Source organism: Cervus elaphus, chromosome 28 (assembly GCF_910594005.1).
Source record: "Cervus elaphus chromosome 28, mCerEla1.1, whole genome shotgun sequence".
Lineage (NCBI taxonomy): Eukaryota > Metazoa > Chordata > Mammalia > Artiodactyla > Cervidae > Cervus > Cervus elaphus.
Window position 1 is genome coordinate 5244968 of NC_057842.1, and position 25327 is coordinate 5270294.

Here is a 25327-nt window from a genome sequence, read left to right on the forward strand (position 1 = left end):
AAAGTTCATGTACATTGTAGGATATTTATAGGAACATTTGAGATAAACTTATTATATTTGGAGGACAGACTGTGAAAAAAGCTGTCAATTTAGTGAATGTTGTTATCCATGTAAGTTTTCAGTTTGCCTAAAGATGAAGAATTTTGGTTAGTACAAATTGAAATTGTAATGATCAGGGGAGATTGTGTGGGACTTTCAATCCAATGAGAAAGAATACATATGTTATTCTACAGTGGTAAAAAATGAACAATTAAGGTCTTAAACCAGAAAGTAGTATGATTGCTGCTGTGCTTTAGAATGAACGTTCTTAAGAGAAAGAGTCATCGTGTTTTTGAGTCTTTCCTCCCATTAATTTACATATAATTATTTCCGAGAGTAGATGGCCCTTCTCCAAGAGAGCAGTCTGTGGTGGGAGCTCTCCCTCTGCCTGTGGTCTCTCTTTGGCCAGGGCATACCTTCTTGCTGACTGTGTCTCCCAAAAAAACAGAAGCCCAGGACCAGATGGCTTCACAGGATAATTCTATCAAACATTCAGAGAGCAGTAAATGCCTATCTTTCAAAAATTCTTTCAAAAAATTGCAGAGGAAGGGACAAGCTCAGTCTATGAGGCCACCATCATTCTGATACTAAAGCCAGATGAAAACAACACAAATAAAGAAAGGTACAGTCAATATCACTGATGAACATAGATGCAAAAATCCTCAACAAAATTTTAACAAACAGAATTCAACAACACATCAAAAAGCTCATACACAATGATCAAGTTGGGTTTATTCCAGGGAGGCAAGGATTCTTCAATATATTCAAATCAGTGTGATACACCATGTTAACAAAGCGAAAGATAAAAGCCATATGATAATCTCAGTATGTGCAGAAAAAGCCTTTGACAAAATCAGCACACATTTATGATTCAAACTTCAAAAAATGGGGATAGAAAAAAAACAAAAACAAAAAATGGGGATAGAAGGAACCTAGCACAACATAGTAAAGGTCATATATGATAAGCCTACAGCAAACATTATTCTCAATAGTGAAAAACTGAAAGAGTTCCCCCTAAATCAGGAACAAGGCAAAGGTGTTCACTTTCACCATTATTACTAAAAATAGTTCTGGAAGTCTTAGCTACAGAAATCAGAGAAGAAAGAGAAATAAAAATAATTCAGATCATAAAATAAGTAAAATTCTCACTGTTTGCAGATGATATGATACTATACATAGAAAACCCTAGAGATGCTATCAGAATATTACTAGAGCTAATCAGTGAATTTAGCAAAGTTGCAGGATATAAAATCAATACACAGAAATAACTTGCATTTCTACATAATAACAATGAAAAATCAGGAACAGAAATTAAGGAATCAATCCCATTCATCATCACAAAAGAAATAAGTAAATATCTAGGAATAAACTTACCTAAGGAGACAAAAGAACTGTACACAGAAAATTATAAGACACTGATGAAAAATATCAAAGATGACATAAACAGATGGAGAGATATTTCATGTTCCTGGGTAGGAAGAATCAATATTTTGAAAATGATTATACTTCCAAATGCCATCTATAGATTCAATGTGATCCCTGTCAAATTACCAACGGCATTTTTCAGAGAACTAGAACAAAAAATTTCACAATTCATATGTAAACACAAAAGACCCCGAAGAGCCAAAGCAGATTTGAGAAAGAAGAAGGGAGCTGGAGGAATCAACCTTCCTGTCTTCAAATTATACTACAAAGCTACAGTCATCAAGACAGTATGGTACTGGCACAATAACAGAAATATAGATCAATGGAGCAAGATAGAAAGTCCAGAAATAAATCCATGTACCTATGGGTACTTTATCTTTTTTTTTTGGGGGGGGGTACTTTATCTTTGACAAAGGAGGCAAGAATATACAATGGGACAAAGACAGACTCTTCAATAAATGGTGCTGGGAAAACTGCACAGGTATATGTAAAAGAATGAAACTAGAACACTTCCTAACACCAAAGATAAACTCAAAATGGATTAAAGACATAAATGTAAGGCCAGAAACTATAAAAGTCTTAGAAGAACATAGGCAGAACACTCAATGACATAAATCAAAGCAAGATCCTCTATGACCCACCTCCTAAAGTAATGGAAACAAAAACAAAAGTAAACAATTGGGGCCTGATTAACTTAAAAGCTTTTTCACAGCAAAGGAGACTATAAGCAAGGTGAAAAGACAACCCTCAGAATGGAAGAAAATAATAGCAAGTGAAACAATGGACAAAGGATTAATTTCCAAAATATACAAGCAACTCATACAACTCAATACAAGAAAAACAAACAACCCAATGAAAGAGTGGGGAAAAGATCTAAATAGACATCTCTCCAAAGAAGACACACAGATGGCTAACAAACACATAAAAAGATGCTCAACATCATTCATTATTAGAGAAATGCATATCAAAACTATAATGAGATCTCACCTCACAACAGTGAGAATGGCCATCATCAAAAAGTCTGCAACAATAAATGCTAGAGAGGGTGTGGAGAAAAGGGAATGCGCTGTTAGTAGGAATGTAAATTGGTACCATCACTACAGAAGATGGTATGGAGATTTCTTTAAAAAACTGGGAATCAAACCACCATATGACCCAGCAATTCCACTCCTAGGCATATACACTGAGGAAACCAAAATTGAAAAAGACATATGCATCCCATTTTTCATTGCAGCACTATTTACAATAGCTAGAACATGAAAAGCAACACTGATGTCCATTGACAGATGAATGGATAAGGAAGTTGTGGTACATACACACAATGGAATACGACTCAGCCATGAAAAGGAACACATTTGAGTCAGTTCTAATGAGGTAGATGAACCTAGAACCTATTATACAGAGTGAAGTAAGTCAGAAAGGGAAAGATAAATATTGTATTGTAATGCATATATATGGAATATAGAAAAATGGTACTGACGAATTTATTTACAGGGCAGCAATGGAGAAACAAGCATAGAGAATAGACTTACGGACATGGGGAGAGAGGGGGAGAGGGTGAGATGTATGGAAAGAGTAACATGGAAACTTACATTACCATATGTAAAATAGATAGCCAATAGGAATTTGCTGTATGTCTCAGGAAACAAACAGGGGCTCTGTATCAACCTAAGGGGGGGGATGGGGAGGGGGGTGGGAGTGACGTTCCAAAGGGAGGGGATATATATATACCTATGGCTGATTCATGTTGAGGTTTGACAGAAAACAACAAAATTCTGTAAAGTAATTATCCTTCAATTTAAAAAAAAAAATGTAGAGACATCACTTTGCTGACAAAGCCATATAGTCACAGTTATGGCTTTTCCATTAGCCATGTACAGGTATGCGATGGACTTTAAAGAAGGATTAGTGATGAATGAAGAATCGATACTTTTGTGTTGTGGTGTTGGAAAAGACTCTTGAGAGTCCCTTGGGCAGTAAGGAGACCAAATCAGTCAATCCTAAGTGAAAGCAACACTGAATAGTCATTGGAAAAACTGATGCTGAATCTCCAATACTTTGGCCACCTGATGTGAAAAGCCAACTCATTGGAGAAGACTGTGATGCTGGGAAAGACTGAAGGCAAGAGAAGAAGGGGGCAACAGAGGATGAGATGTTTGGAGGGCATCAATGACTCAATGGACATGAATTTGAGCAAGCTTTGGGAGATGGTGAAGGACAGGGAATCCTGGCATGCTGCAGTTCATGGGGTCACAAAGAGTCGGACCTAACTTAGTGACTGAACAACAACAACAGCAATAATAGAATTTGTAAAAGCATATGATTGTCAAAGGAAAGACTATAGAAAGAAATAAATATGGGATTCAAACTTAGGACATCAAAGAGGCAGCAAAGAGAGAAAAATAGAAAAGGAACACATTATGAAGAAAGACAAAAGAGTGGCAATTTTCTTCACAAAAATGAAGAGTCACAAATATCTGTTTCACAAATTTTGCCTTGCATATTACAAGTAAGTCCAAGACTGCTCCACCTTTAAATTATATCTGCACATTTTTCTCTATTGTACCAGATTAACTTATTCCATTTTATTTCCCAAACAGCTCTTCAGAATCTATAGTTCAAGAGATGACTGCTACTTGATTTTCCATTACTTTTGTTGAGTAAGTTATAGCTATGAAAATAACATTTGAAAACAAAATTGAAATGTAAATTAACATTTAGCATAATGCATTTTGACTATACATTTTCTTATAGCATAAGCATAAAGGCTGTGTTTCTATTTAAAAATTGTACACAAATTTGGAATAATTTTCCACTCTTCAATTGATTAGTAAGATATAGGCTCACTTTCAATATGAATAAGAATACACAGTGACTAAGACTATCAATTCACTTTTAAAAGTAAGTAAATGTGAATGCTTTGCTTAAGTGACTTAATTATTACATATTTACTTTTAAATGTCTATTTAATTTATATAACCTATTAATGTTCAATTCCTCAATTTCTGTTGAAAATTTGTTATGGAATATTGTTACTAATGTTTAGCACCTTAAAATCTTATGATTTTATAATTTATGTAATTACCAAGCATCAGAGTTTATTTAAATGTTCATATTATTATGCTAATCAATTGTGTGTATAAGTTGCATGAGCTACTTGCAGTTGTACATGTGTACATGTGTACTGTGCTCTTTGTGTGGGATAAAGTTTTAGGCAATGATAGGTACTGACCATTTCTTAATCTCCATTTCACATAATTGTGTTTTAAGAATTCGATTAAATACATTTTTAGTACCACCAGAAAACATAATAAAGAAAATCTCATTTCTATTTTTCAAAAATATTAGCTCTATCAGTTACTATTGGAGAAGGGAATGGCAATCCATTCAAGTATTCTTGCCTGGAGAATCCCATGGACAGAGAAGCCTGGCAGGCTACAGTCCACGGGGTCACAAAGAGTCCAACATAACTGAGTAACTAACACACGCATCAGTTACTATGCTTTATGTCTCTGCCTAAATATCTTGACAAGAGTAATACTGAAAGTTTTATATGCTAATAAGAATGTCATTTACATTTATAGCCTGAGTTTAAGTAAATCTCATGTAATTTTATTGTATATTAACTAGAGTTCCCCTTTTATATGTTAATTAAATTCCAGCTTCTAAGTTACCTAAGATGAAATTAATTTATAATAATTATATCACACAAATAAATCTATAAGTATTAAACCAAAGCAAAGACACTCAAAATATTTTATAAGTTTAATTAAAAATAGCAGAGCTAAGTAAATTACTTCTCTCTAAAAATAAAATTGTGTAACAGATAAAAAAAAAAAAAATAGATTACCCCAAAGCCGCATACTTAAACAAAGCTTGAGTCAAATGTAGAATGCCAGATTTCTCAACCCTTTCTTCTACATAATTATAATCCTAAATGCATTCCATGTATGGTAGAACACTGACAGAAATAAATTTTTCACGTTTGTATTTGGTTAAATGGAAAATTATAATGGTTTCATATTTAGTCTAAGAAGATTTATTTATTATCTACTAAATATTTAGCTTTAATTGTTTCATATGTCACATGACACTTAGCTCCAAAGTAACATCAAGAAACACATTTTTAATATAATTCAATTAGGAAAAATGCAGGTATAAGAATGACAAAAAATATTTGAAAATTTATACAAAGGTGAATTCTATAAGTATATATGATTGCAAACATCAATTTATTGCAATAGTAAAGTAATCTTTTCATGAAAAAATATATCTTCTTAGTAGTATAGCATAGATATCATTGGGGAAAAATGGTTACATGCTTTTGGAGAAAACTAATAAAATAATTTTCATGTCTTAATTTACAAGATTATATTCTGTCATCTCTTGAAAGCCATAAACTTGGATTTAGCCTTATCTTTCTCATCAATGTGATAAAACATTGATCATTTCTGTTTTCAGTAAGGGGAGATAGAACTGAGTGGATAGTAGTACATTTAGCCCTTTATTATTTTCTAATATCACTCATGCTTCATCATATGTCTTAAAAAAAAACTTCATTTAAATTTCTGATGCTGTCAGTAAATAAAGTAACAAATTCCTAAAGGAATTATCAAATCTTTTCTTTTCTGAAGTTTTTCTAATAAGTAAAGCCAACTGACTTTATATGTAAAAACAAGTTCATTTTTCTGATAATAAAACTATTAACTGAGTGCAGATTTTTGTCCCATCCTTCCATCTTGTGGCTGGTCTCAGTCCTGTGATCCAGCTCTGGCTGGATATCTCTGGAGTCTACTCATGGCATTTCCTGCTTTCTCATGGATTCTCTGCAGTCTTTGTCCAAGTTTGATTTCATTCTGTGGATTGAAATGTATGATCCATATATATACTGCTGAAAAACTGTCTTTAAATTTATACTTTCTTCCTTTATGATATGATTATAAATATAAAGTATATTTTCTTTTTAAAAATACTTTCTGGTTGATTACATTTAAATGTAAGCTAAAATCCCAGTTTCTCTGAAAGAGCAAGGGGAGTTCTTTGAAGGGAAGAGGGTCTGATCAGGACTGCTGGAAAGCTGAGCCTGCTGCAGCTTGTTGAAGGAGTAGTAAATGCAGAGCCTCCAGGGCATGCACACTTGCAAAAGTCGTGATGCCAGACTGAAGGGTCCACCTTCTAGCAGCTTAGTGAGGCTGAACTGGCTCTCTGGGGACCAGGAGGACCAGCTAGGCAGCACCTAACCATGACTGTGAGTGGTTAGGATTCAACCAGGGGAAGGGTCCTTGTGAGTGGCTCTGGGACTTTCTTGAAAGAAAAAGAAAAAAAAAAAAAAGGGGGGGGACAGTAGACTCTAGATTTGGGGGTAAGTTTGATATGGAGATATGTCTGCTCCTAATTTGAAGTTCTACAAATTATTCACAGACATAAATGCTCAATGAAAAGGAGGAAACACTCACCTTGATAAAGATCAAAACAAACTTAGTGGCCTTTTAAGCGTATTTGTATGTGACTTGATGTTAAACTGTGGCTTTCTTTTATTTTTAGCGGAGATTCCCTGAAAATAATTAATTACCCTAAGGCATCTGGACATGGTTGTTGGCTTTGTAATGGAGATGGCTATGAGGGTGTGAAGGGCTTTGTAATGGAGATGGCTATGGGGATGTGAAGGGGTTAAAACCAAAGAGATTCTAGGAACTGAAAGTCAGGAAAGTCTTGGGAGCCTGTTTTCTCTGCACCACAAGTCCTTTACACCAGGAGGGAGGGATGGTGCTCCATCTACCCCTTAGGTCAAAGTGGGGAGAAGAGAGATGGAGGGGATTGCTCGCAGTTTTGTAAGTGTCTTCTGGAATTTTTATAAAAGGATGGGTGGGTGTTTAATTCACACTCCAAAATCTAAAGAGTAAGAGACAGTGGCTGAAACTACCACCATGCAGCAAAATGGAAAAAAAAAAAAAAAAAAAAAATTAAGCTTAGATAGAAGCTGCACCTCCACCCAGAAATTGTTCAGTTGAGTGTATTTTATCTGGACCCAATATGGACCTTGATAAAAGGATAAAAAGCAGAAGAAACAGCCTTGGACTGCCATAGGTTCTGGTCAAGAGGTACATTGGGGGCTCAGGGGAGACCTCAGCAGAGAGTGCAGCCAGCCTCTCTGTGGAGGTCACCAATTGCCAAAGGGGTTCTCAAGCCATTTTAAGAATTGCTGATGACAAACTCAGTCTTGGAGGGTGGTTATGCCTGAGGAAATATGCCTGAATGAGTTAGCTTTGGCCAGTCACACTCAGAAAATACCTCTCAGATGTGATCTTAAGAATTCTTTCTGTACATTGTTCTTCCACCTTTCTAAGTTTAGAAGGGTCACGCGTGCATGTACAAAGTAAGTTGCTTCAGTTATGTCTGACTCTTTGCGACCCCATGGACTGTAGCCCACCAGGCTCCTCTGTCCATGGGATTCTCCAGGCCAGAATATTGAAGGTGGTTGCCATGCCCTTGGGCCAGAGGTCAGCTAATACCATCTATTAATAAATAATAAAATAAGCCAGCCAAGAACCTCTCTCCCACCCACCATAGATATCTTCCCTGTGGGAAGCCTGAGCAGTGAAGAGGAGAACTTGATTTCGAATGGAGTCTGAATTTTTATTATAGTACAAATTTGGGTATGAATATTAATGAATTAACACATTGTGGTCAGTAAATTTAACTGCAGGGTGTTTTGTTATTTGAGAATGACAGGGAATGTCTATTTCATCCAGGTGGATGGGTGGTGGGGAGTGGGTGCAGGCAGCCTCGAAAGAGAAATTTCTATTACATTGAAAAACCCTATCTGATATTCTGTTTGTTTCACAGGCCTATTAACTTTGTTCCAGGCACCATGACCTTCTTCACAGCACATGTAAAATTACCTACCTTGAAATATTCTTTTGCTTTGTGATTTAAAACTCTAGAAGACTGATGGATCAGTCAGAATTTAGTCAAGAAACAGAAGCCACTCTGTGTTCAGATATGAAAGGTTTCAATTGAGAGGCTTGAGGCTTCTACAATTACGGGAGTGATGGGGGAGTGAAGATCTGCATCCCAGCTGTGTCAGATGGGGTTTTAGGAGCCCCTAGAAACCACTGTGACTCCCAGGATCCATAGAGTGTGACTCTGTGTGATTTTGGGCTGTGACACCAATGGAAATAATTATAAAACAGCAGCATTTTAGAATCATTACAAAATCTTGCCCACACCTCTGCCTGTGGCTGCAAGAATGAGCCTACTTCTTCCAGTCTGCCTTTCAGACCATGCACAGCGTCTCTCACTGAGAGAAAACACAGGACCCATAAGGTGGAAAAATCTGAGACGTAGTTCTTTAAATGGTTGCCATAGTCCCAAGTTCCAAACAGACAACGCGATACAACTAATTTGGCACTTTATTATTCATAACTTTTTCCTTTTCACCTTTTTTATAGTGGCATATTTTACTATCTTACTCCTATTAATCTCTTGTTATATGTTCTAGTTTTGTTCAGAAAAGTAGTTTATGTTTGTGTGTTTATTCCTGAGATCCTGAGAGCTTTGGCCTCTTTAGTCTCTGTTAGGCTTTCAACACATGGAATGGGAAGACACAGCTTCTCCCCAGAATATTTTTCTTATCCTTCACATTTATATGCACATAAGAAACACTCAAGAATTCATTTAAAGAGTGAGTCCACGGGGAGATTGGTTTAAGATGGTTGAGTAGAAGGATGCATCCTTCAAAGGAAAGTTATGACCAACCTAGATAGCATATTAAAAAGCAGAGACATTACTTTGCCAACAAAGGTCCATCTGGTCAAGGTTATGGTTTTTCCAGTGGTCATGTATAGATGTGAGAGTTGGACTATAAAGAAAGCTGAGCACTGAAGAATTGATGCTTTGAACTATGGTGTTGGAGAAGACTCTTGAGAGTCCCTTGGACTGCAAGGAGATCCAACCAGTCCATCCTAAAGGAGATCAGTCCTGGGTGTTCATTGGAAGGACTGATGTTGAAGCTGAGACTCCAATACTTTGGCCACCTCATGCGAAAAGTTGGCTCATTGGAAAAGACCCTTATGCTGGGAAGGATTGAGGGCAGGAAGAGAAGGGGACGACAGAGGATGAGACAGTTAGATGGCATCACGGGCTCAATGGATATGAGTTTGAGTAAACTCCAGGAGTTGGTGATGGACAGGGAGGCCTGGCATGCAGTGGTTCATGGGGTCACAAAGAGTTGGACATGACTGAGTTACTAAACTGAACTGAACTGAACTACGTATATGCAGTGTAATATTACTCAGCCATTAAAAGAATTTAATAATGCCATTTGAGCAACATGGATGGATCTATTGATTGTTATACTGAGTGATGTAGATTAGACAAAAGATGAATGTCATATGACATCCCTTACATGTGGAATTTAAAATGAAATTATATAAATGAATTTACCAAACAGAAACAGACTCACAGACTTAGAGCAAAAACTTAGCTTGCTTGGGGAAACAGAGGGGGAAAGGATAGTTAGGGAATTTGGGATGAACATGTACACACTGTTATATTTAATGGATAACCCACAAGGACCTACTATATAGCACATGGAATTCTACTCAATATTATATGGAAGTCTGAATGGGAGGAGAGCTTGAGGAACACTGGATACAAGTATATGTATGGCTGAATCCCTTCATTGTTCACTTGAAACTCTCACAACATTGTCAATAAGCTACATTCCAATAGAAAAAGTTAAAAAATACACGTTTTCAGTTATAAAATAGAAGTCATATTGCTACTTCTTCAGAAGTAGGGGGGAAAAAAAGAGTGAGTCCATAAGTGAATAAATATATAAAAAAATATATGTGCATTTTTAAACATGGACAGAAAACAATATTTGCCTTTGGGACAGCAGAGTGTAGTAGGTAAAGGATGAGTCCGAGAAGATATTAGAGGAGGTTTGTGCAGCATCCACAAACTGAAATGTTGGGATCATAAATGCACACAGGGAGTGCCTCTTCCTGGGCCACTCAAAATAGTGTCCACTTTCAAACAATGATCGAGTTTAAGAAAAATAATCAATTATATCTGCATATAGGGAAGATATCACTGTATTTCATTATGTTTAAGCACATATGAATTGTGATTTTCCTTGAGGATGCTATACTCCAAATAATCCAGACAGTGCTCTGACCACCTCTTCAAACTATCACAGCCACGTTAGAAAGAATAAAATGCAGATTTGAGGAGTCACATAGGGTGGGAAGAAATCTCCAGAGTCAAATAGGCAGACTGGACAAGAAAATATATTCAAAGGAGAGTAGTCCCAGTGGTGTTTAAGGACCAACTGGATGTATGTGCCTGGTCTTTTGTGAAGTAAGGTTATAGACAAGCTCCCAGTAGCCCCAAGGCCTCCCTAACTCTCAGCTGGGTGTTTGTGGGGAGAGTAGAGACTGAGAACCCAGAGGCTTAGTGGTATGTCTAGCCCATCTCCCACCTCTTGTCAATGTGTTCCAGTTGAGCCTGACCTGAATTACTATTTTCTTCATATATGCAAGTCTTTTCATTCTCAAATATACTTGATCTCTGAAGGTTAAAAACACAAAGTATAATTGTAAATAAAACAAATGTCAAAGGAAAGCATGCAATACCATTAAATGTATCTGAATGTTAAGTTCAACACGTTATGGTGGTGTGAAGTGCACATTTACAAATGAAAAGAAAATAACTCAGCTATTTGGGGGATCAAAATAAATCTGGATGATCTATTACATATTTAAAACTAGTGGACATTTATTGTACAAAGCCTTTTCAAAGGAACAAAATGTCAGGGCATGACATATAATTCTAGTTAAGGATTATAAGCTTCCACCATCACCAAAGGTGAAATGGTTTAACAGTTTTAACATTTAAACAAGGCTATTTGAGCTTACAACAAAATCATCTTGACATGAAGTTTTCAGTTAACAAGTGACGATTTTGATCTGTCTAGAAACTGATTAATTAAAACAGATAAGTTCAGAGAATTAAAAATAAGATAACATGTCAGTAGGAGTCTCTAACTTTTGTCATATAGGTTACATCACAAGTTGGCTTCTCTTTGCCCCTCTACTCAACAATTTTTACTTGATTGTCACATTTTCACTTTATGCCTTTTTATTTTATTTATTTATTTTTTTTTTTTTCTTATTTTTTTTTAAATTTTTTTATTAGTTGGAGGCTAATTACTTCACAACATTTCAGTGGGTTTTGTCATACATTGATATGAATCAGTCATAGATTTACACTTATTCCCCGTCCCGATCCCCCCTCCCACCTCCCTCTCCACCCGATTCCTCTGGGTCTTCCCAGTGCACCAGGCCCGAGCACTTGTCTCATGCATCCCACCTGGGCTGGTGATCTGTTTCACCATAGATAGTATACATGCTGTTCTTTTGAAATATCCCACCCTCACCTTCTCCCACAGAGTTCAAAAGTCTGTTCTGTATTTCTGTGTCTCTTTTTCTGTTTTGCATATAGGGTTATCGTTACCATCTTTCTAGATTCCATATATATGTGTTAGTATGCTGTAATGTTCTTTATCTTTCTGGCTTACTTCATTCTGTATAATGGGCTCCAGTTTCATCCATCTCATTAGGACTGGTTCAAATGAATTCTTTTTGACGGCTGAGTAATATTCCATGGTGTATATGTACCACAGCTTCCTTATCCATTCATCTGCTGATGGGCATCTAGGTTGCTTCCATGTCCTGGCTATTATAAACAGTGCTGCGATGAACATTGGGGTGCACGTGTCTCTTTCAGATCTGGTTTCCTCAGTGTGTATGCCCAGAAGTGGGATTACTTTATGCCTTTTTAAAATCAGATTACTTTCTGAAACTTAGATTCAGGTAAATATCTCCAAAGCCATGTGATAGTAAGGTCTTCATTCATTCATCACTACTCTTCTGTACAGCTATTAACAAACTAGGAAATTTCTGCATTTTCCTTAGATGAGATACAGTGTATGCAGAATACTTTCTTAGTAAATACCTGGGATGGAAGGCATGTTTTATGGCTCCAAGGCTTTTTAATAAAGAGGACAAAAGATAGTTTGTGTAAGATGAGAAGACCCATTTCTGTGCTTCTTCAGAAAGGATGGAGTATCACCAAAAAGAATGAAGAGTGCAAGGACCCAGAGAAATGCACAGGATACTTCCCAAATGATGAACATCCAAAATCCAGGTCAAAATGGTGGTAAGATTTTCTTTACTCTTAATCCTAAAGGAAATCAACCCTGAATATTTATTGGAAGGACTGCTGCTAAAGGTGAAGCTCCAATATTTTGGCCATCTGATGAGTCATTGGAAAAGATAAGTCATTGGAAAAGACCTTGATGCTGGGCAAGATAGAAGGCAAAAGGAGAAGGGGTGCAGATCACATGGTTAGCATCATAGACTCAATGGACATGAATCTGAGCAAACTCTGGGAGGTATTTGTGGACAGAGGTGCCTGGCATGCTATAGTCCATGGATTTTCAAAGAGTTGGACATACTTAGCAACTGAACAGTAACAACAAGATTTTTCTATTTGATGTTTGTGAGGTTTCAATGAAAGCCTTCCCTTCTTTCTGAAACTTTTTGTAAACCATCCATTTAAAGACTTGAACCAGAATGTTGAGTTTTTATCTAGTTAAACAAGAGATTCTTATGATTGAATAGTGTTTTGGCTTCTTTGTTCTTCTAATCTCCATTCTCTATTTCTATTTTTCTTTTTTTTTTTTTTTTTGTAATCTATGCTATTGAATTTTGCATTTTTATCTCTTTCCTTATCTTCCAGGAAATGTGGTGAGAGAGATGCTGAGCTAAAGAGCACGTATACAGAAGCTGGACTTTCTGAAACAGAATCATAACAAAGGCTAAGAAAATAACTTACCCTAATTTACAGATAGGAAATACATGCTCTTATCCAAAGCTATATGCACTGTCCCTGATAAATATTTTTTCTATAGTGCTTTAATTTTTGAAAGCGTAAAAATCATTGTAAAATGATTCCACATATTTGCATTCAACTATAACATCTTTAAAATTCAAGGTTAAAAACAGTAAGATAAAAATTAAATTGTTGTTTAGTTGCTAAGTTGTGTTCGACTCTTTTGTGACCCCATGGACTGTAACCCACAAGGCTCCTCTATCCATGTGATTTCCCAGACAATACTGGAGTGGGTTGCCATTTCCTCTCCAGAGGAACTTACTGACCCAGAAATTGAACACATGTCTTCTGCATTGGCAAGGAGACTCTTTACCCCTGAACCACCAGGAAAGCCCAGAAATTAAGTAACTCTCATTTATTTATTAAAAAAATAATATTCCCCAGGCACCGAAGTTTAAACGATGGCCAAATGACATATTGACAATTTTATGTGTGCTATATCATATATAATACATCATTTTGTATATACACAGTACTTGTAGAATCTTATATTTTTATAAAGTTTAATAATTTTGGCTTTCATAATAACATCACATCTGAAATAAAATTCCACCCCATGATCATCTTTACGAAGAAGGAGTTAAAGGATAGAAAACCTTGGATGTAAAAAGTGAAGGCATTCCTATTCTTCAGTTTGTGTCTCTAAATAAATTGAAGGACTTGAATGACTTCTGTAACTGAGCTTACTTAACTGACTGAGACTCAAGCCCAAGTTTCCCAGCATCTAGACTTGTCCTTAGTCAGGATCCTTCTTAAAACAACGACAACACTGAGCTACATTATCCTGTTAACTAATCTCCTTTTAAATTCTAAGTGGTCAAACATTGTATTTTGGGCCAAACTCTATTAAAGATTTTAAGAAAGCAGATTCCATGCTGGGGATCATAGTTTGAGGGTACTTCATTATCCTTTGAGTAAACTTTTTAAAAATTAAGCTATTTTCTGATTTTTTTAAAAATAATTTTGCTGGAGATGGTTGGAAATACATAAAGATGAAATAACTACAAGCCCAGAAGCTACATAAACTATAGAGATTTACTGAATATTTCAACAGTCAGCAAATGATCTTACAAATGAAAGAGGAACATATTTAGGTGAGAGCTCCTAGGTTCAACATTTGGCCGGTTCCGTTGCCTATTTTAAATAACAACCAAAAGGGGAATGGAAAATGAAACTAGGTAAGATAAAATGAAGTTGATATGCCAGGCCCAGGGGCCTTCTTCTACTTCTTTTTATGCAATGATTTTAATTAAATAAGATGCTGCCTGCAAGCCAATTTCTGCAAATAAATAATGCAGTCAAATTTTAGAAATATTTTTACTTCCCTGACTATATCTATTTGTCTTATTGTTTGTGTAATTGTTCTTGATGTCTTGATACTTAGGATGACAAGCTTTTTATTTTTTGCTTTAAAAAAAAATTGAAGTATGGGTAAAATTCAATGAAGTATGTCTATGAAACATATGTTTAGGGGAAAATAAATTCATGTTGATTATTCTAATATATCCTATACACACAGATTGCATAACATAAGCACATCTTATTTTATATATGATATTTAATGAGACCAAGAATAAAAAAATAAAAATTTAAAGGAATATCAAAGTATGTTTTTTATTATGCAACATTTTGTCTATATCTCCACTAGAAGAGATACAGATTTTTGAAATTTTAAGTGTAAATACAGGTGAAAAAAAAAAAAGACCACAAGGAAAATGACAAGTAACTAAAAAATAATCAATAGACTAAAGCACTATTTGCATAAAATGGAGAATTATTTCATTTAATATTTCATTTAAGTATTTCAGAGTTCTCCATATATCTCAGCATGCGTAGATAGTTACTCTGAAAAAGAGTTCTTTCATCAAATATGCATATACAGAGCTTTCTATATTAAATGACAATGAATAATTTTCTATACTGCAGTGCTTAGAAGAACATTTAATACATTTATATGCTGCCTTTCCTATTGCAAAATATAGTACAGAGTTCCTTAAAATTATTTTGATTCTAAAGTGATCCCTGGCTTTGTTCAAATTTATTTGTTGGTACATAGAACACCACACAGAACCAGTGTTCCCTAGAATACATTTGGGAAATAGTAGGTCAGGGTTAAATTTGAACTTCTTTGTATGCATAAAAGGGACTCCTACCTACCTCTTTTTATTTTGCTTATATATTTCTTGCCGGGGTCTGGTCACACCAAACTTTATAGTTGTTCAACATATCACACTTTCCTTTTTCTTTTACTTAGAATGCTTGAATTTCTCATAGTGGTCTAGGGCATTCCAAAATATATAATTAAATTCCAATTCACACATAATATCTTGATCATATCCTGATGTATCTGCATTTTTCTGGGGGAAAAAAAAAAGTCATTACCTTGTGTGTCTCATTCTCCTAGATTTGACTGTGGAATTAAGAACTGGATTAGTCACTTTTGTAACCCATACCATCTAACGGGAATTCCAAGAACATTGACATTAATAAATGTAAATAATTAAGCAAACAGTTGAAATCAAATTCCACATTTAATGTATATTTCTTATCTGTCGGGCTTCCCCTGTGGCTCAGCTGGTAAAGAATCCATCCACCTGCAATGAGGGAGACCTGGGTTCGATCCCTGGGTTGGGAAGATCTCCTGGAGAAGGGAACAGCTAACAACAGGAAGGTGGGAGGAGAAGAGGACAGCAGAGGATGAGATGGTTGGATGGCAACACCGACTAAATAGACATGAGTTTGAGTAAATTCCAGGAGTTAGTGATGGACAGGGAAGCCTGGTATGCTTCAATCCATGGGGTCCCAAAGAGTCAGACACGACTGAGTGACTTTCACTCTCACTTTCTTATGTGTCAGGCGCAGGAAGTATTAAAAGATGAATGATACTTCTATCTGAGGATAATTTTAGTATCAGTTAGATAAGATTGCTTTAATTGTTTGGATATTAGGATGATTAGATGAGTGAATTCAGAGCACTGAGAACATTTCTTAGCTTATTATTTACGCATTATTAGCGTCTGTTACAGTGGAGTAGATGAGCGCTAGGACCCCTCTGTCATGGTTCACAACCCTAAAGTAGGAAGCTGGCTTGCAGAGCCACAGACTGTGTGGCGCAGAACGTGCCAAGTTCAGTGAAAAGTTTTAAAATGAGTGGATATAGGCGACGGAGTAATAAACTGCAGCAAAAAGAATTGGTTTGGAATTTTAGAATTTAATGCCAGAAGAAGAAATACAAAGAGAAAAGAAAATAGTGGTTGGTGACTTGAAATTTACACATGGATATTTTTACTCTTGAAGAAGAGAAGTAAAAAGTGTATACTCCTAGCATCACATGAAAAGTATCCATCCGTTTTCATATTTAATCCATGTTTCAAGCTTCAGCAATGTTCTAGTTTATATTTTCATTAAATCAGTACTTATTGAAAGAGTGACTGCTTCAGTGTAAACAGCTGAAACTGAAAATAAAACAATTAAAATGTTAATTTAAGAATGCTACACCAAGTACATCAGTTGTTCCTTAAATAATAAGAATAATCAAAAAGTACTAAAATATCAGGGGTTTTCCTAAACTATATAACAAATGCAAGACTTGGGGAAGCCTTGATCCCAGGAAAATAAGGTAAACATATATGTAAAACATAAATCTAAGAAAATGTCTTTATTCTTCTATTTTCTCTTTTTAGAATGATATTGCTATATGATTATATCTTCAATGTCATTTTCTCCTAGATATGTAGGATGCATTGATATTTTTTGGTAAGAAATCTTTTACAGGAGAAAAAAAATGAAAGAGAATAGAAAATTTTTGCAATATTTTTATTATCTTTTATAACTAACATCGATTTAATAACTTGGAGATCTACAAAATAATTTTATCATGATGGAAAAATATTTTATGTTAAAAAGAATCTCTTGTATAAAATGTTAACTAATAACTTTAGTTTTGTTTTTTTTTTTGCCTTTTATATTTTATCCTCTTAGTTGAAAACTATAAGGGATATTATGCCTCTTAAACTTCTAATAAAAAATAAATAAATAAATGAGTGGGGACAGAAGAGTCTAAAATCACCTCAGTAAAGTGATAATCATCATTTGACCTCCTGCTTTTGTACTTTCTTCAAATACAAGCAGAATTACAACATACTGGGACTCTGAAAAACCAAAAGTAAGTGAGTCTTGTTCAAATCTAATTAATCCACAGTTTGTCTCAGGAAACTTCTAGCCATATTCATTTTCTGAACCATCTTTGCACTTTCTGGTTCTTCTTATATCTCACCTTTAATATTTGACATATCTGTGAAATTGAAGAGATGTTCAAACTCTTTTGTGATTAAGGGCAATTTCAAAGCTAAATACATTTCTCATTCTATAGAAGATGAAGCTATGGTAAGACACAAAAAAGCAAGAAGTGGGATTACTACTGTATTATATAATACGTTATTATATTTTATTACTCTATATTTTTGTATTTTATAACTTCTATGTTAAAAGTCAAATAAAAAATACAACTAAGATTCTTGTTAGCAAATAGAATCCCAAGATATCATTACTTTCATTTTAAGAATAAGAACAAGCTAAAAAATACACAACCTCACAGAAATAAATGAATTAATAATTGCTTCATCTCTGGCAGAAAGCAGGAGGAAAAATGTGCAGTATAACTGGGTAAGGACAAACCGACTAAACTTCTAACAAATTTCCACCATGTCCCCTCCATGCAGGGCCTGTGGTGGGTCAGAAAGGTGAGCCTCCCCTGCCATAAAGTGGGTTGACCCCAATCACAAGATTTTCCCCTGGGCCTGAAAATGTAACAAGGCTGGAATCATGAAAGTTGAGAAAGCTTCTGTCAAGGCAACCTAGGTCTTAGTGGAGTCCAGTGATATAGTCTTACAAAGGCAAGGATCAGGCCAGGGAGTTAAGATAATTTCTACCAGGAAGCTTGGACTTTCAGGGAGTTCACTGCAACAGGCCTCCAAACTCGGGGGGTAGGAGCAGCTCAGTTTTCTCACGGGGGTGTGGAAGCCCTGGCAGGACTGGAAAGCAGTAGGAATTCTCCAGTAATCCAAAAAGTCATCAGCCAGGCTCCAGAGCAGAGGGAAGTGTCTCCAAGTTTGGAAAGCTGGAAACTGTCTGAAAAGCTAAAAATGTCTTGGGGGGTTTTGTCTTGTTAGATGGCATGCTGCAGTCCATGGGGTTTCAGTCAGACACAACTTAGCAAATGAACAACAACAAATTGGAACAAATCTCAGACCTACAATTCTTATGTGTTAGATTGACTAAAGTCTCATAAAACTAGAAATCTGACAGAAAACAAATGAAATTTCCTGAGGGAAAATTTACTGCTACCATATTTGCTATTTTTTCATGCACAATATCCAACATATAATAATAATAATAATATGACTCATGTGAAGATGCAATAAAATGAAATGTGACCTATAGTCAATAGAAGGAAGACATTTTCATTTTCAACAGCTCTGTTTTGGGCTCAGTTACTACAATGATCAAAAGATGATGCTGTTTAGTAGCTAAGCCATACCTGACACTGCAACCCTGTGGACTGTAGCCCACCAGGCTCCTCTGTCCATGGAATTTTCCAAGCAAGAATACTGGAGGGGGTTGTCATTTCCTTCCACAAAATGATCAAAGAGGTACTATTAAATAACTATGAATACTATATTAAAAGTCTAAAAAATGGACAGAATGTGTGACTAGGAAAAGAATGACAATAGAAGTTGAAACTATAAAATAAATTATGATAGAAATAAAATACTATAATTTAAATGAAGAGTGTATTTTAAAGGGCTTAAAAGGTTAATAACAGTGAAAAAATCAGTGAATTTGAAGGTGTTCAATAACTTTTCAAATAGTCACAAAGGAAAAGTAAGGAAAATAAAAGATCTTAACAAATGATATCTGTAGAATAACAGATGTTTTACATATAATTATAGCCAGAGGAGGAGAAGAAAGAGAACAGAGTTATCTGAAGAAGTATGTCATAGTAATTTTCTAACATTGATGAAAGGCATAGAGCCACAGTTACAAACAATTCAACAAATTACAGGTATGATAAATTCATAGGATACATATAATAGATACATTATAATCAAACTGCTATAAACTTGAGAAAAAGAGACCATTTTAAAAACAGTAGGTTGAGAATACATTAGGTGATCAATGATACAAATGATGGTTGACTTCACATTAAAAATATCATGACTTTTAGAAAACACTAAAACAAAATATTTAAAATGGTGGAGAAAACCATTGGGTAAGAATTCTATATCTATATCTTTCAAGAAGAAAGAAGAAAATATTTGTTTAGAAAAAAATTTTTTAGAAAAAAAGAGCTGAGTTATTTAACCTTAGCATATTTACTAAATGAGAATTACTAAAATAAGTTCTTCACACTGAGGGAAACAGAGAAATTAAGGAAAAAATTAAAAGCCCTAGAAGATAAATATTTGAATAAATATAAAAGACATTTTAATTCCACACATAGAGCACACAAAAATACAAAAAAATATATTATATGAAAGACGGTTAATTTAGAGTCAACATAACAATGTATTGTAGGATTTACATCATATGGAAAGTAAAATATATGGTAACATTATGACTGACCAGGCACTGAGCAACAATATGAAACAGAGAAGTAAGAATAGAAAATTAATCTATATGGTATTAGAAATCAGAAAGTTAATTGGGAAGAAAAGAGATTAATTAGAAATATGAGCAAGGGAATTTTCTGCTATGAAGGAAATATTTTTATCTGTGTTTGTGTGTTATGTGGGAATATGCAGTCATTAAAATCCATCAAACTGAAACCTTTGGTCTTACAGTTTAGTATATATAAATTAAAAGAGAATAAAAGATAAATATTGGATTCATCCAAGTTTAATATGTTCATCATATTTATTTCCTTATTTCTACTTTAGTTACAAAAGTTTAAATTAGCTATGAAATTTTAAAAAATGCAAACATCTCATGAAGTTCAATATTAGAAAATTAAACAACCCAATCAAAAAATGGGCAGAAGACCTAAACAGACATTTCTCCATAGAAGACCTATAGATGGCTAATAAACACATGGAAAGGTGCTCAGTATCACTCATTAGTAGAGAAATGCACATCAAAACTTTAATGGGGTATCACCTTATACCGATCATAATAGCCATCATCAAAAAGTCTATAAACAATAAATGCTGGAGAAGATGTGAAGAAAATTGAACCCTCTGGCACTATTGGTGGGAATGTAAATTGACAGAGCCACTATGGATATTCCTTAAAAAACTAGGACTAAAATTGCCATATGATCCAACAGTCTCACTACTGGGTCTATGCCCTGAGAAACCAATAATTCAAAAAGACACACATATTCAAAAAGATACAATAAACAGGACATGGAAGCAACCTAGATGTCCATTGACAGATGAAAGGATAAAGAAGTTTATACAATGGAATATATACAGTATTCCTCAGCCAGTAAAAAAAACAGATTTGAGTCAATTGGGCTGAGGTAGATAAATCTAAAGTTTCTTATACAAGGTGAAGTAAGTTAGAAAGAGCAAAACAAATATTACATATTAATGCAAATGTATGGAATCTAGAAAAATGGTATTGATGAACCTATTTGCAAGATAGGAATAGAGATGCAGACATAGAGAACACACTTGTGGACACAGTGAGGGAAGGAGAGGGTGGGGTTATGAGAAAGTAGCATTGAGAGATACATATTACCATATGTAAAATAGATAGCTAGTGGGAACTGCTGTTTAACATAGGCAGTCAGCCCAGTGCTCTCTTGACAACCTAGGGCGATAATGGGTTGAAAGAGAGGGAGGCTCAAGAGCAAGGGGACACATGTGTACTTATGGCTGACTCACATTGTTGTATGACAGAAGCCAGCGAAACCTTGCGAAGTAACTATCCTCCAATTAAAAGTAAATTAAAATTAAATAAATGCTTTCTTGATTTTCTAAATTGTCTGCAAGCAATCTACATCATCAGAAAATGGAAATATGTGCAATTTAAAACAAATATATGTATGAAATAATAGCACTGACAATAAAAATAATTATTATGTCCTAATAAGATTTTTCAGTTTACATTCATTATTCAGTAATTATGAACTAAAAATCTTAGATTTCACCTTTTACTTTCCTTCGCTCATTTTACTTTCACTTTGCTATTCTTATGATTACATGTTTCCTCATACTTTTTTACTTTCCCTTTCCTTTGCTTGATTTTCAATATTTGGGCTGCAGGTATTTTAGCTACCTTATGGCTATCTTCAACCAATTCTGAATTTGGGCTTTTTAAAATAATTCTGCTGCTCCTTTGTCAATCAGAATTCTCATACATCAAAATTTTCATCCAAAACCTAACTTTGATATGTTTTGAAGAAAGAAACTATCTTTTTAAGCAATGGATCACCACCAGGTAACTAGCCACTAATAACACAGTCAGGTGGGCACTCAAGCCTTCTCAGACATTTGCTTTGCACAGGTCCAAAGACACACACACAAAGAGGCAGACAAATCACTTCTCTACATATGTTTAAAAATAAGAACAGCTCCTTAGATAAGCAGATTGCATGACTCTTAATCTAACATACTATTTTGTTCAAAACTCCTTTCTTTTTCCGATTTTTTTCTGAATTTTCTGATTTTTTTTCTGAATTTCTGATATACATTTGTTTAGCTGTTAGAGCTAAGTTTCTGTGTCCCTTTGCAAAATTTATTTTGCTTTAACACATGGCTTAATCACTTTAGTTTCAACACTTCAACTAAAAAAATGCAGTGTTCATTTTCTTTATTTTTTTTTAGCAATTTTTATTTTCATTTGGTAAGTTTCTATTTCTTTAATAATATAGCATGCATTTTCATCCCCATGGCTTTTCTCTAAAAATCATCATAATATCTAACTTTGACTTTTATGACTACTTTAAATCACTCATCATTTTTTCACTTAATTCGGAACCCCTTCTGTAGGTTGCAACCAAAACAGTTTTCAGAGACCTCACAGCGACCACGATGTGGCTTTTCATTCCACAGAAGTCTTTCTAATAAATTGACTTTGTTGTTGTTTGCTGTTTTGTGCTGTTGCTCAGTCGTGTCTGACTCTGCAACCACATGGAAAGTAGCCCACCAGGCTCTTCTGTCCATACAATTTTCCAGGCAAGAATACTGGAATGAGTTGCCATTTCCTACTACAAGGGATCATCCAGACCCAAGGATCAAACCTGATACTTTGATTACCTCCTGGTAATCAAAAGGTTTTGATTTGCAGTTTTGAGAATACTTCTTGGCATTGATTAAAATAACCCAGGCACAGTTGTGGCTCTAGACTTCAAGTTATAATATTGATTTTTATTTAAAATATTGGCTTTAGGCATATTGGGTCAGAGACCTAATACATGTCTGGTTTATATGAGGGATGCAATTATGAAAATGGGATGCATAAAAATTTGGTTTAGGAAACTTTCAGTAGAAAAATAGTCTCCAACAATACATAGATGAGGCTGTAAAAAAAAAAAAATAAAAAAAAAAAAAGTGAAAAGGTTGGTTAGTGCTCAAAGTTAAATGGTCAAAGGAAGAAGAAGAAATTGTTGCTTATATTTGTTATATCTATTGTACCTAGTGAGCACCATGTGTTTTTTTTTTGTTTGTTTGTTTGTTTGTTTCCAGGGATAAATGATTGAGATCAATTCAGTTCAGTCGCTCAGTCACGTCTGATTCTTTGCGACCCCAGGGACTGTACTTAAAAGATTGAGATAAATTAAATTAAACTTCAGTGGCACTAATGGTAAAGAATCTGCCTGCCAATGCAGGATACATAAGGTTTGCGGGTTCAATGCCTGAGTTGCAAAGATGCCTGGAAACCCCATAGACAGAGGAGCATGGCGGGCTACAGTTCACAGGGTCACAAAGAGTTGTATATGACTGAAGTGACTTAGCACAGAAGAGAAGCAAATGTATTACTTCAGTTCGGGTTCAGTGGCTCAGTCGTATCTGACTCCTTGTGAGCTCATGGACTACAGCATGCTAGGCTTGCCTGTCCATCACCAACTCCTGGAGTTTACTCAAACTCATGTTCATTGAGTCGGTGATGTCATCCAACCATCTCATCCATTGTCGAACACTTCGCTTCCCGCCTTCAATCTTTCCCAGCATCAAGGTCTTTTCCAATGAGTCAATGGCCAACGTATTGGAGTTTCAGCTTCAGGATCAGTCCTTCCAATGGATATTCAGGACTGATTTCCATTAGGATTGACTGGTTGGGTCTCTTGGCAATCCAAGGGAATCTCAAGAGTCTACTCCAACACTACAGTTCAAAAGCATAAATTCTTCAGTGCTCAGCTTTCTTTATAGTCCAACTCTCATATCCATACATGACTCCAGGAAAAACTATAGCTTTTTTCCTTTGTTGGACCTTTGTTGGCAAAGTAAAATCTCTGCCTTTTAATATACTGTCTAGGTTGGTCATAGATTTTCTTCCAAGGAGCAAGCTTCTTTTAATTTCATGGCTGCAGTCACCATCTGTACAGTGATTTTGGAGCCCCCCAAAATAAGTCTCTCATTGTTTCTATTGTTTCCCCATCTATTTGCCAGGAAGTGATTGGACTGAATGCCATGATCTTAGTTTTCTGAATGTTGAGTTTTAAGCCAGCTTTTTCACTCTCTTTTTTCACTTTCATCAAGAGGCTCTTTAGTTCTTCTTCGCTTTCTGCCATAAGGGTGGAAACATCTGCATATCTGAGGTTATGGATATTTCTCCCAGCAATCATGATTCCAGCTTGTGCTTCATCCAGGCTGGCATTTCACATGATGTACTCTGCATCTAGGTTAAATAAGCAGGGTGACAATATATAGCCTTGATGTACTCCTTTCCTGATCTGGAAAAGTCTGTTGTTCCATGTCCAGTTCTAACTGTTGCTCCTTAACCTGCATAAAGGTTTCTCAGGAGGCAGGTTAGGTGGTCTGCTATTCCCATCTTTTGAAGAATTTTCCATAGTTTATTGTGATCTACACAGTCAAAGACTTTGGCATATTCGGTAGAGCAGAAGTAGATATTTTCCTGGAACTCTTGCTTTTTTCAATGACCCAACAAATCTAGGATCTCTGGTTCCTCTGCCTTTTCTAAATCTAGCTTGAACATCTTGAAGTTCATGGTTCACCCGCTATTGAAGTCTGGTTTGGAGAATTTTGAGCATTACTTCAATAGGGTGTGAGACAAGTGCAATTGTACAGTAGTTGGAACATTCTTTGGCATTGCCTTTCTTTGGGTTTGGAATGAAAACTGAACTTTTCCAGTCTTCTGGCCACTGCTGAGCTTTCCAAATTTGAGTGGAGTGCAACACTTTCACAGCATCATCTTTTAAGATTTGAAATAGCTCAACTAGAACTTCATCACCTCCACTAGCTTCGTTTGTAGTGATGCTTCCTAAGGCTCACTTCATTTTGCATTTCAAGATGTCTTTCTCTAGGTGAGTAATGCCACCATCACGGTTATCTGGGTCATGAAGATCTTTTTTTGTGTAGTTCTTCTGTGTATTGTTGCCACCTTGTATTAATATCTTCTGTTTCTGTAAGGTCCATACTATTTCTGTCCTTTATTGTGCCCATCTTTGCATGAATTGTTCCCTTTGTATTACTAATTTTCTCCAAGAGATCTCTAGTCTTTCCCATTTTGTTGTTTTCCTCTATTTCTTTGTATTGATCAATGAGGAAGGTTTTCTTATCTTGTCTTGCTATTCTTTGGAACTCTGCATTCAAATAGATATATCTTTCCTTTTCTCCTTTGCTTTTCACTTCTCTCCTTTTCTCAGCTGTTTGTAAGTTCTCCTCAGACAACCGTGTTTTGTTTGTTTGTTTGTTTTGTTTTTCTTTTTGCATTTCTTTTT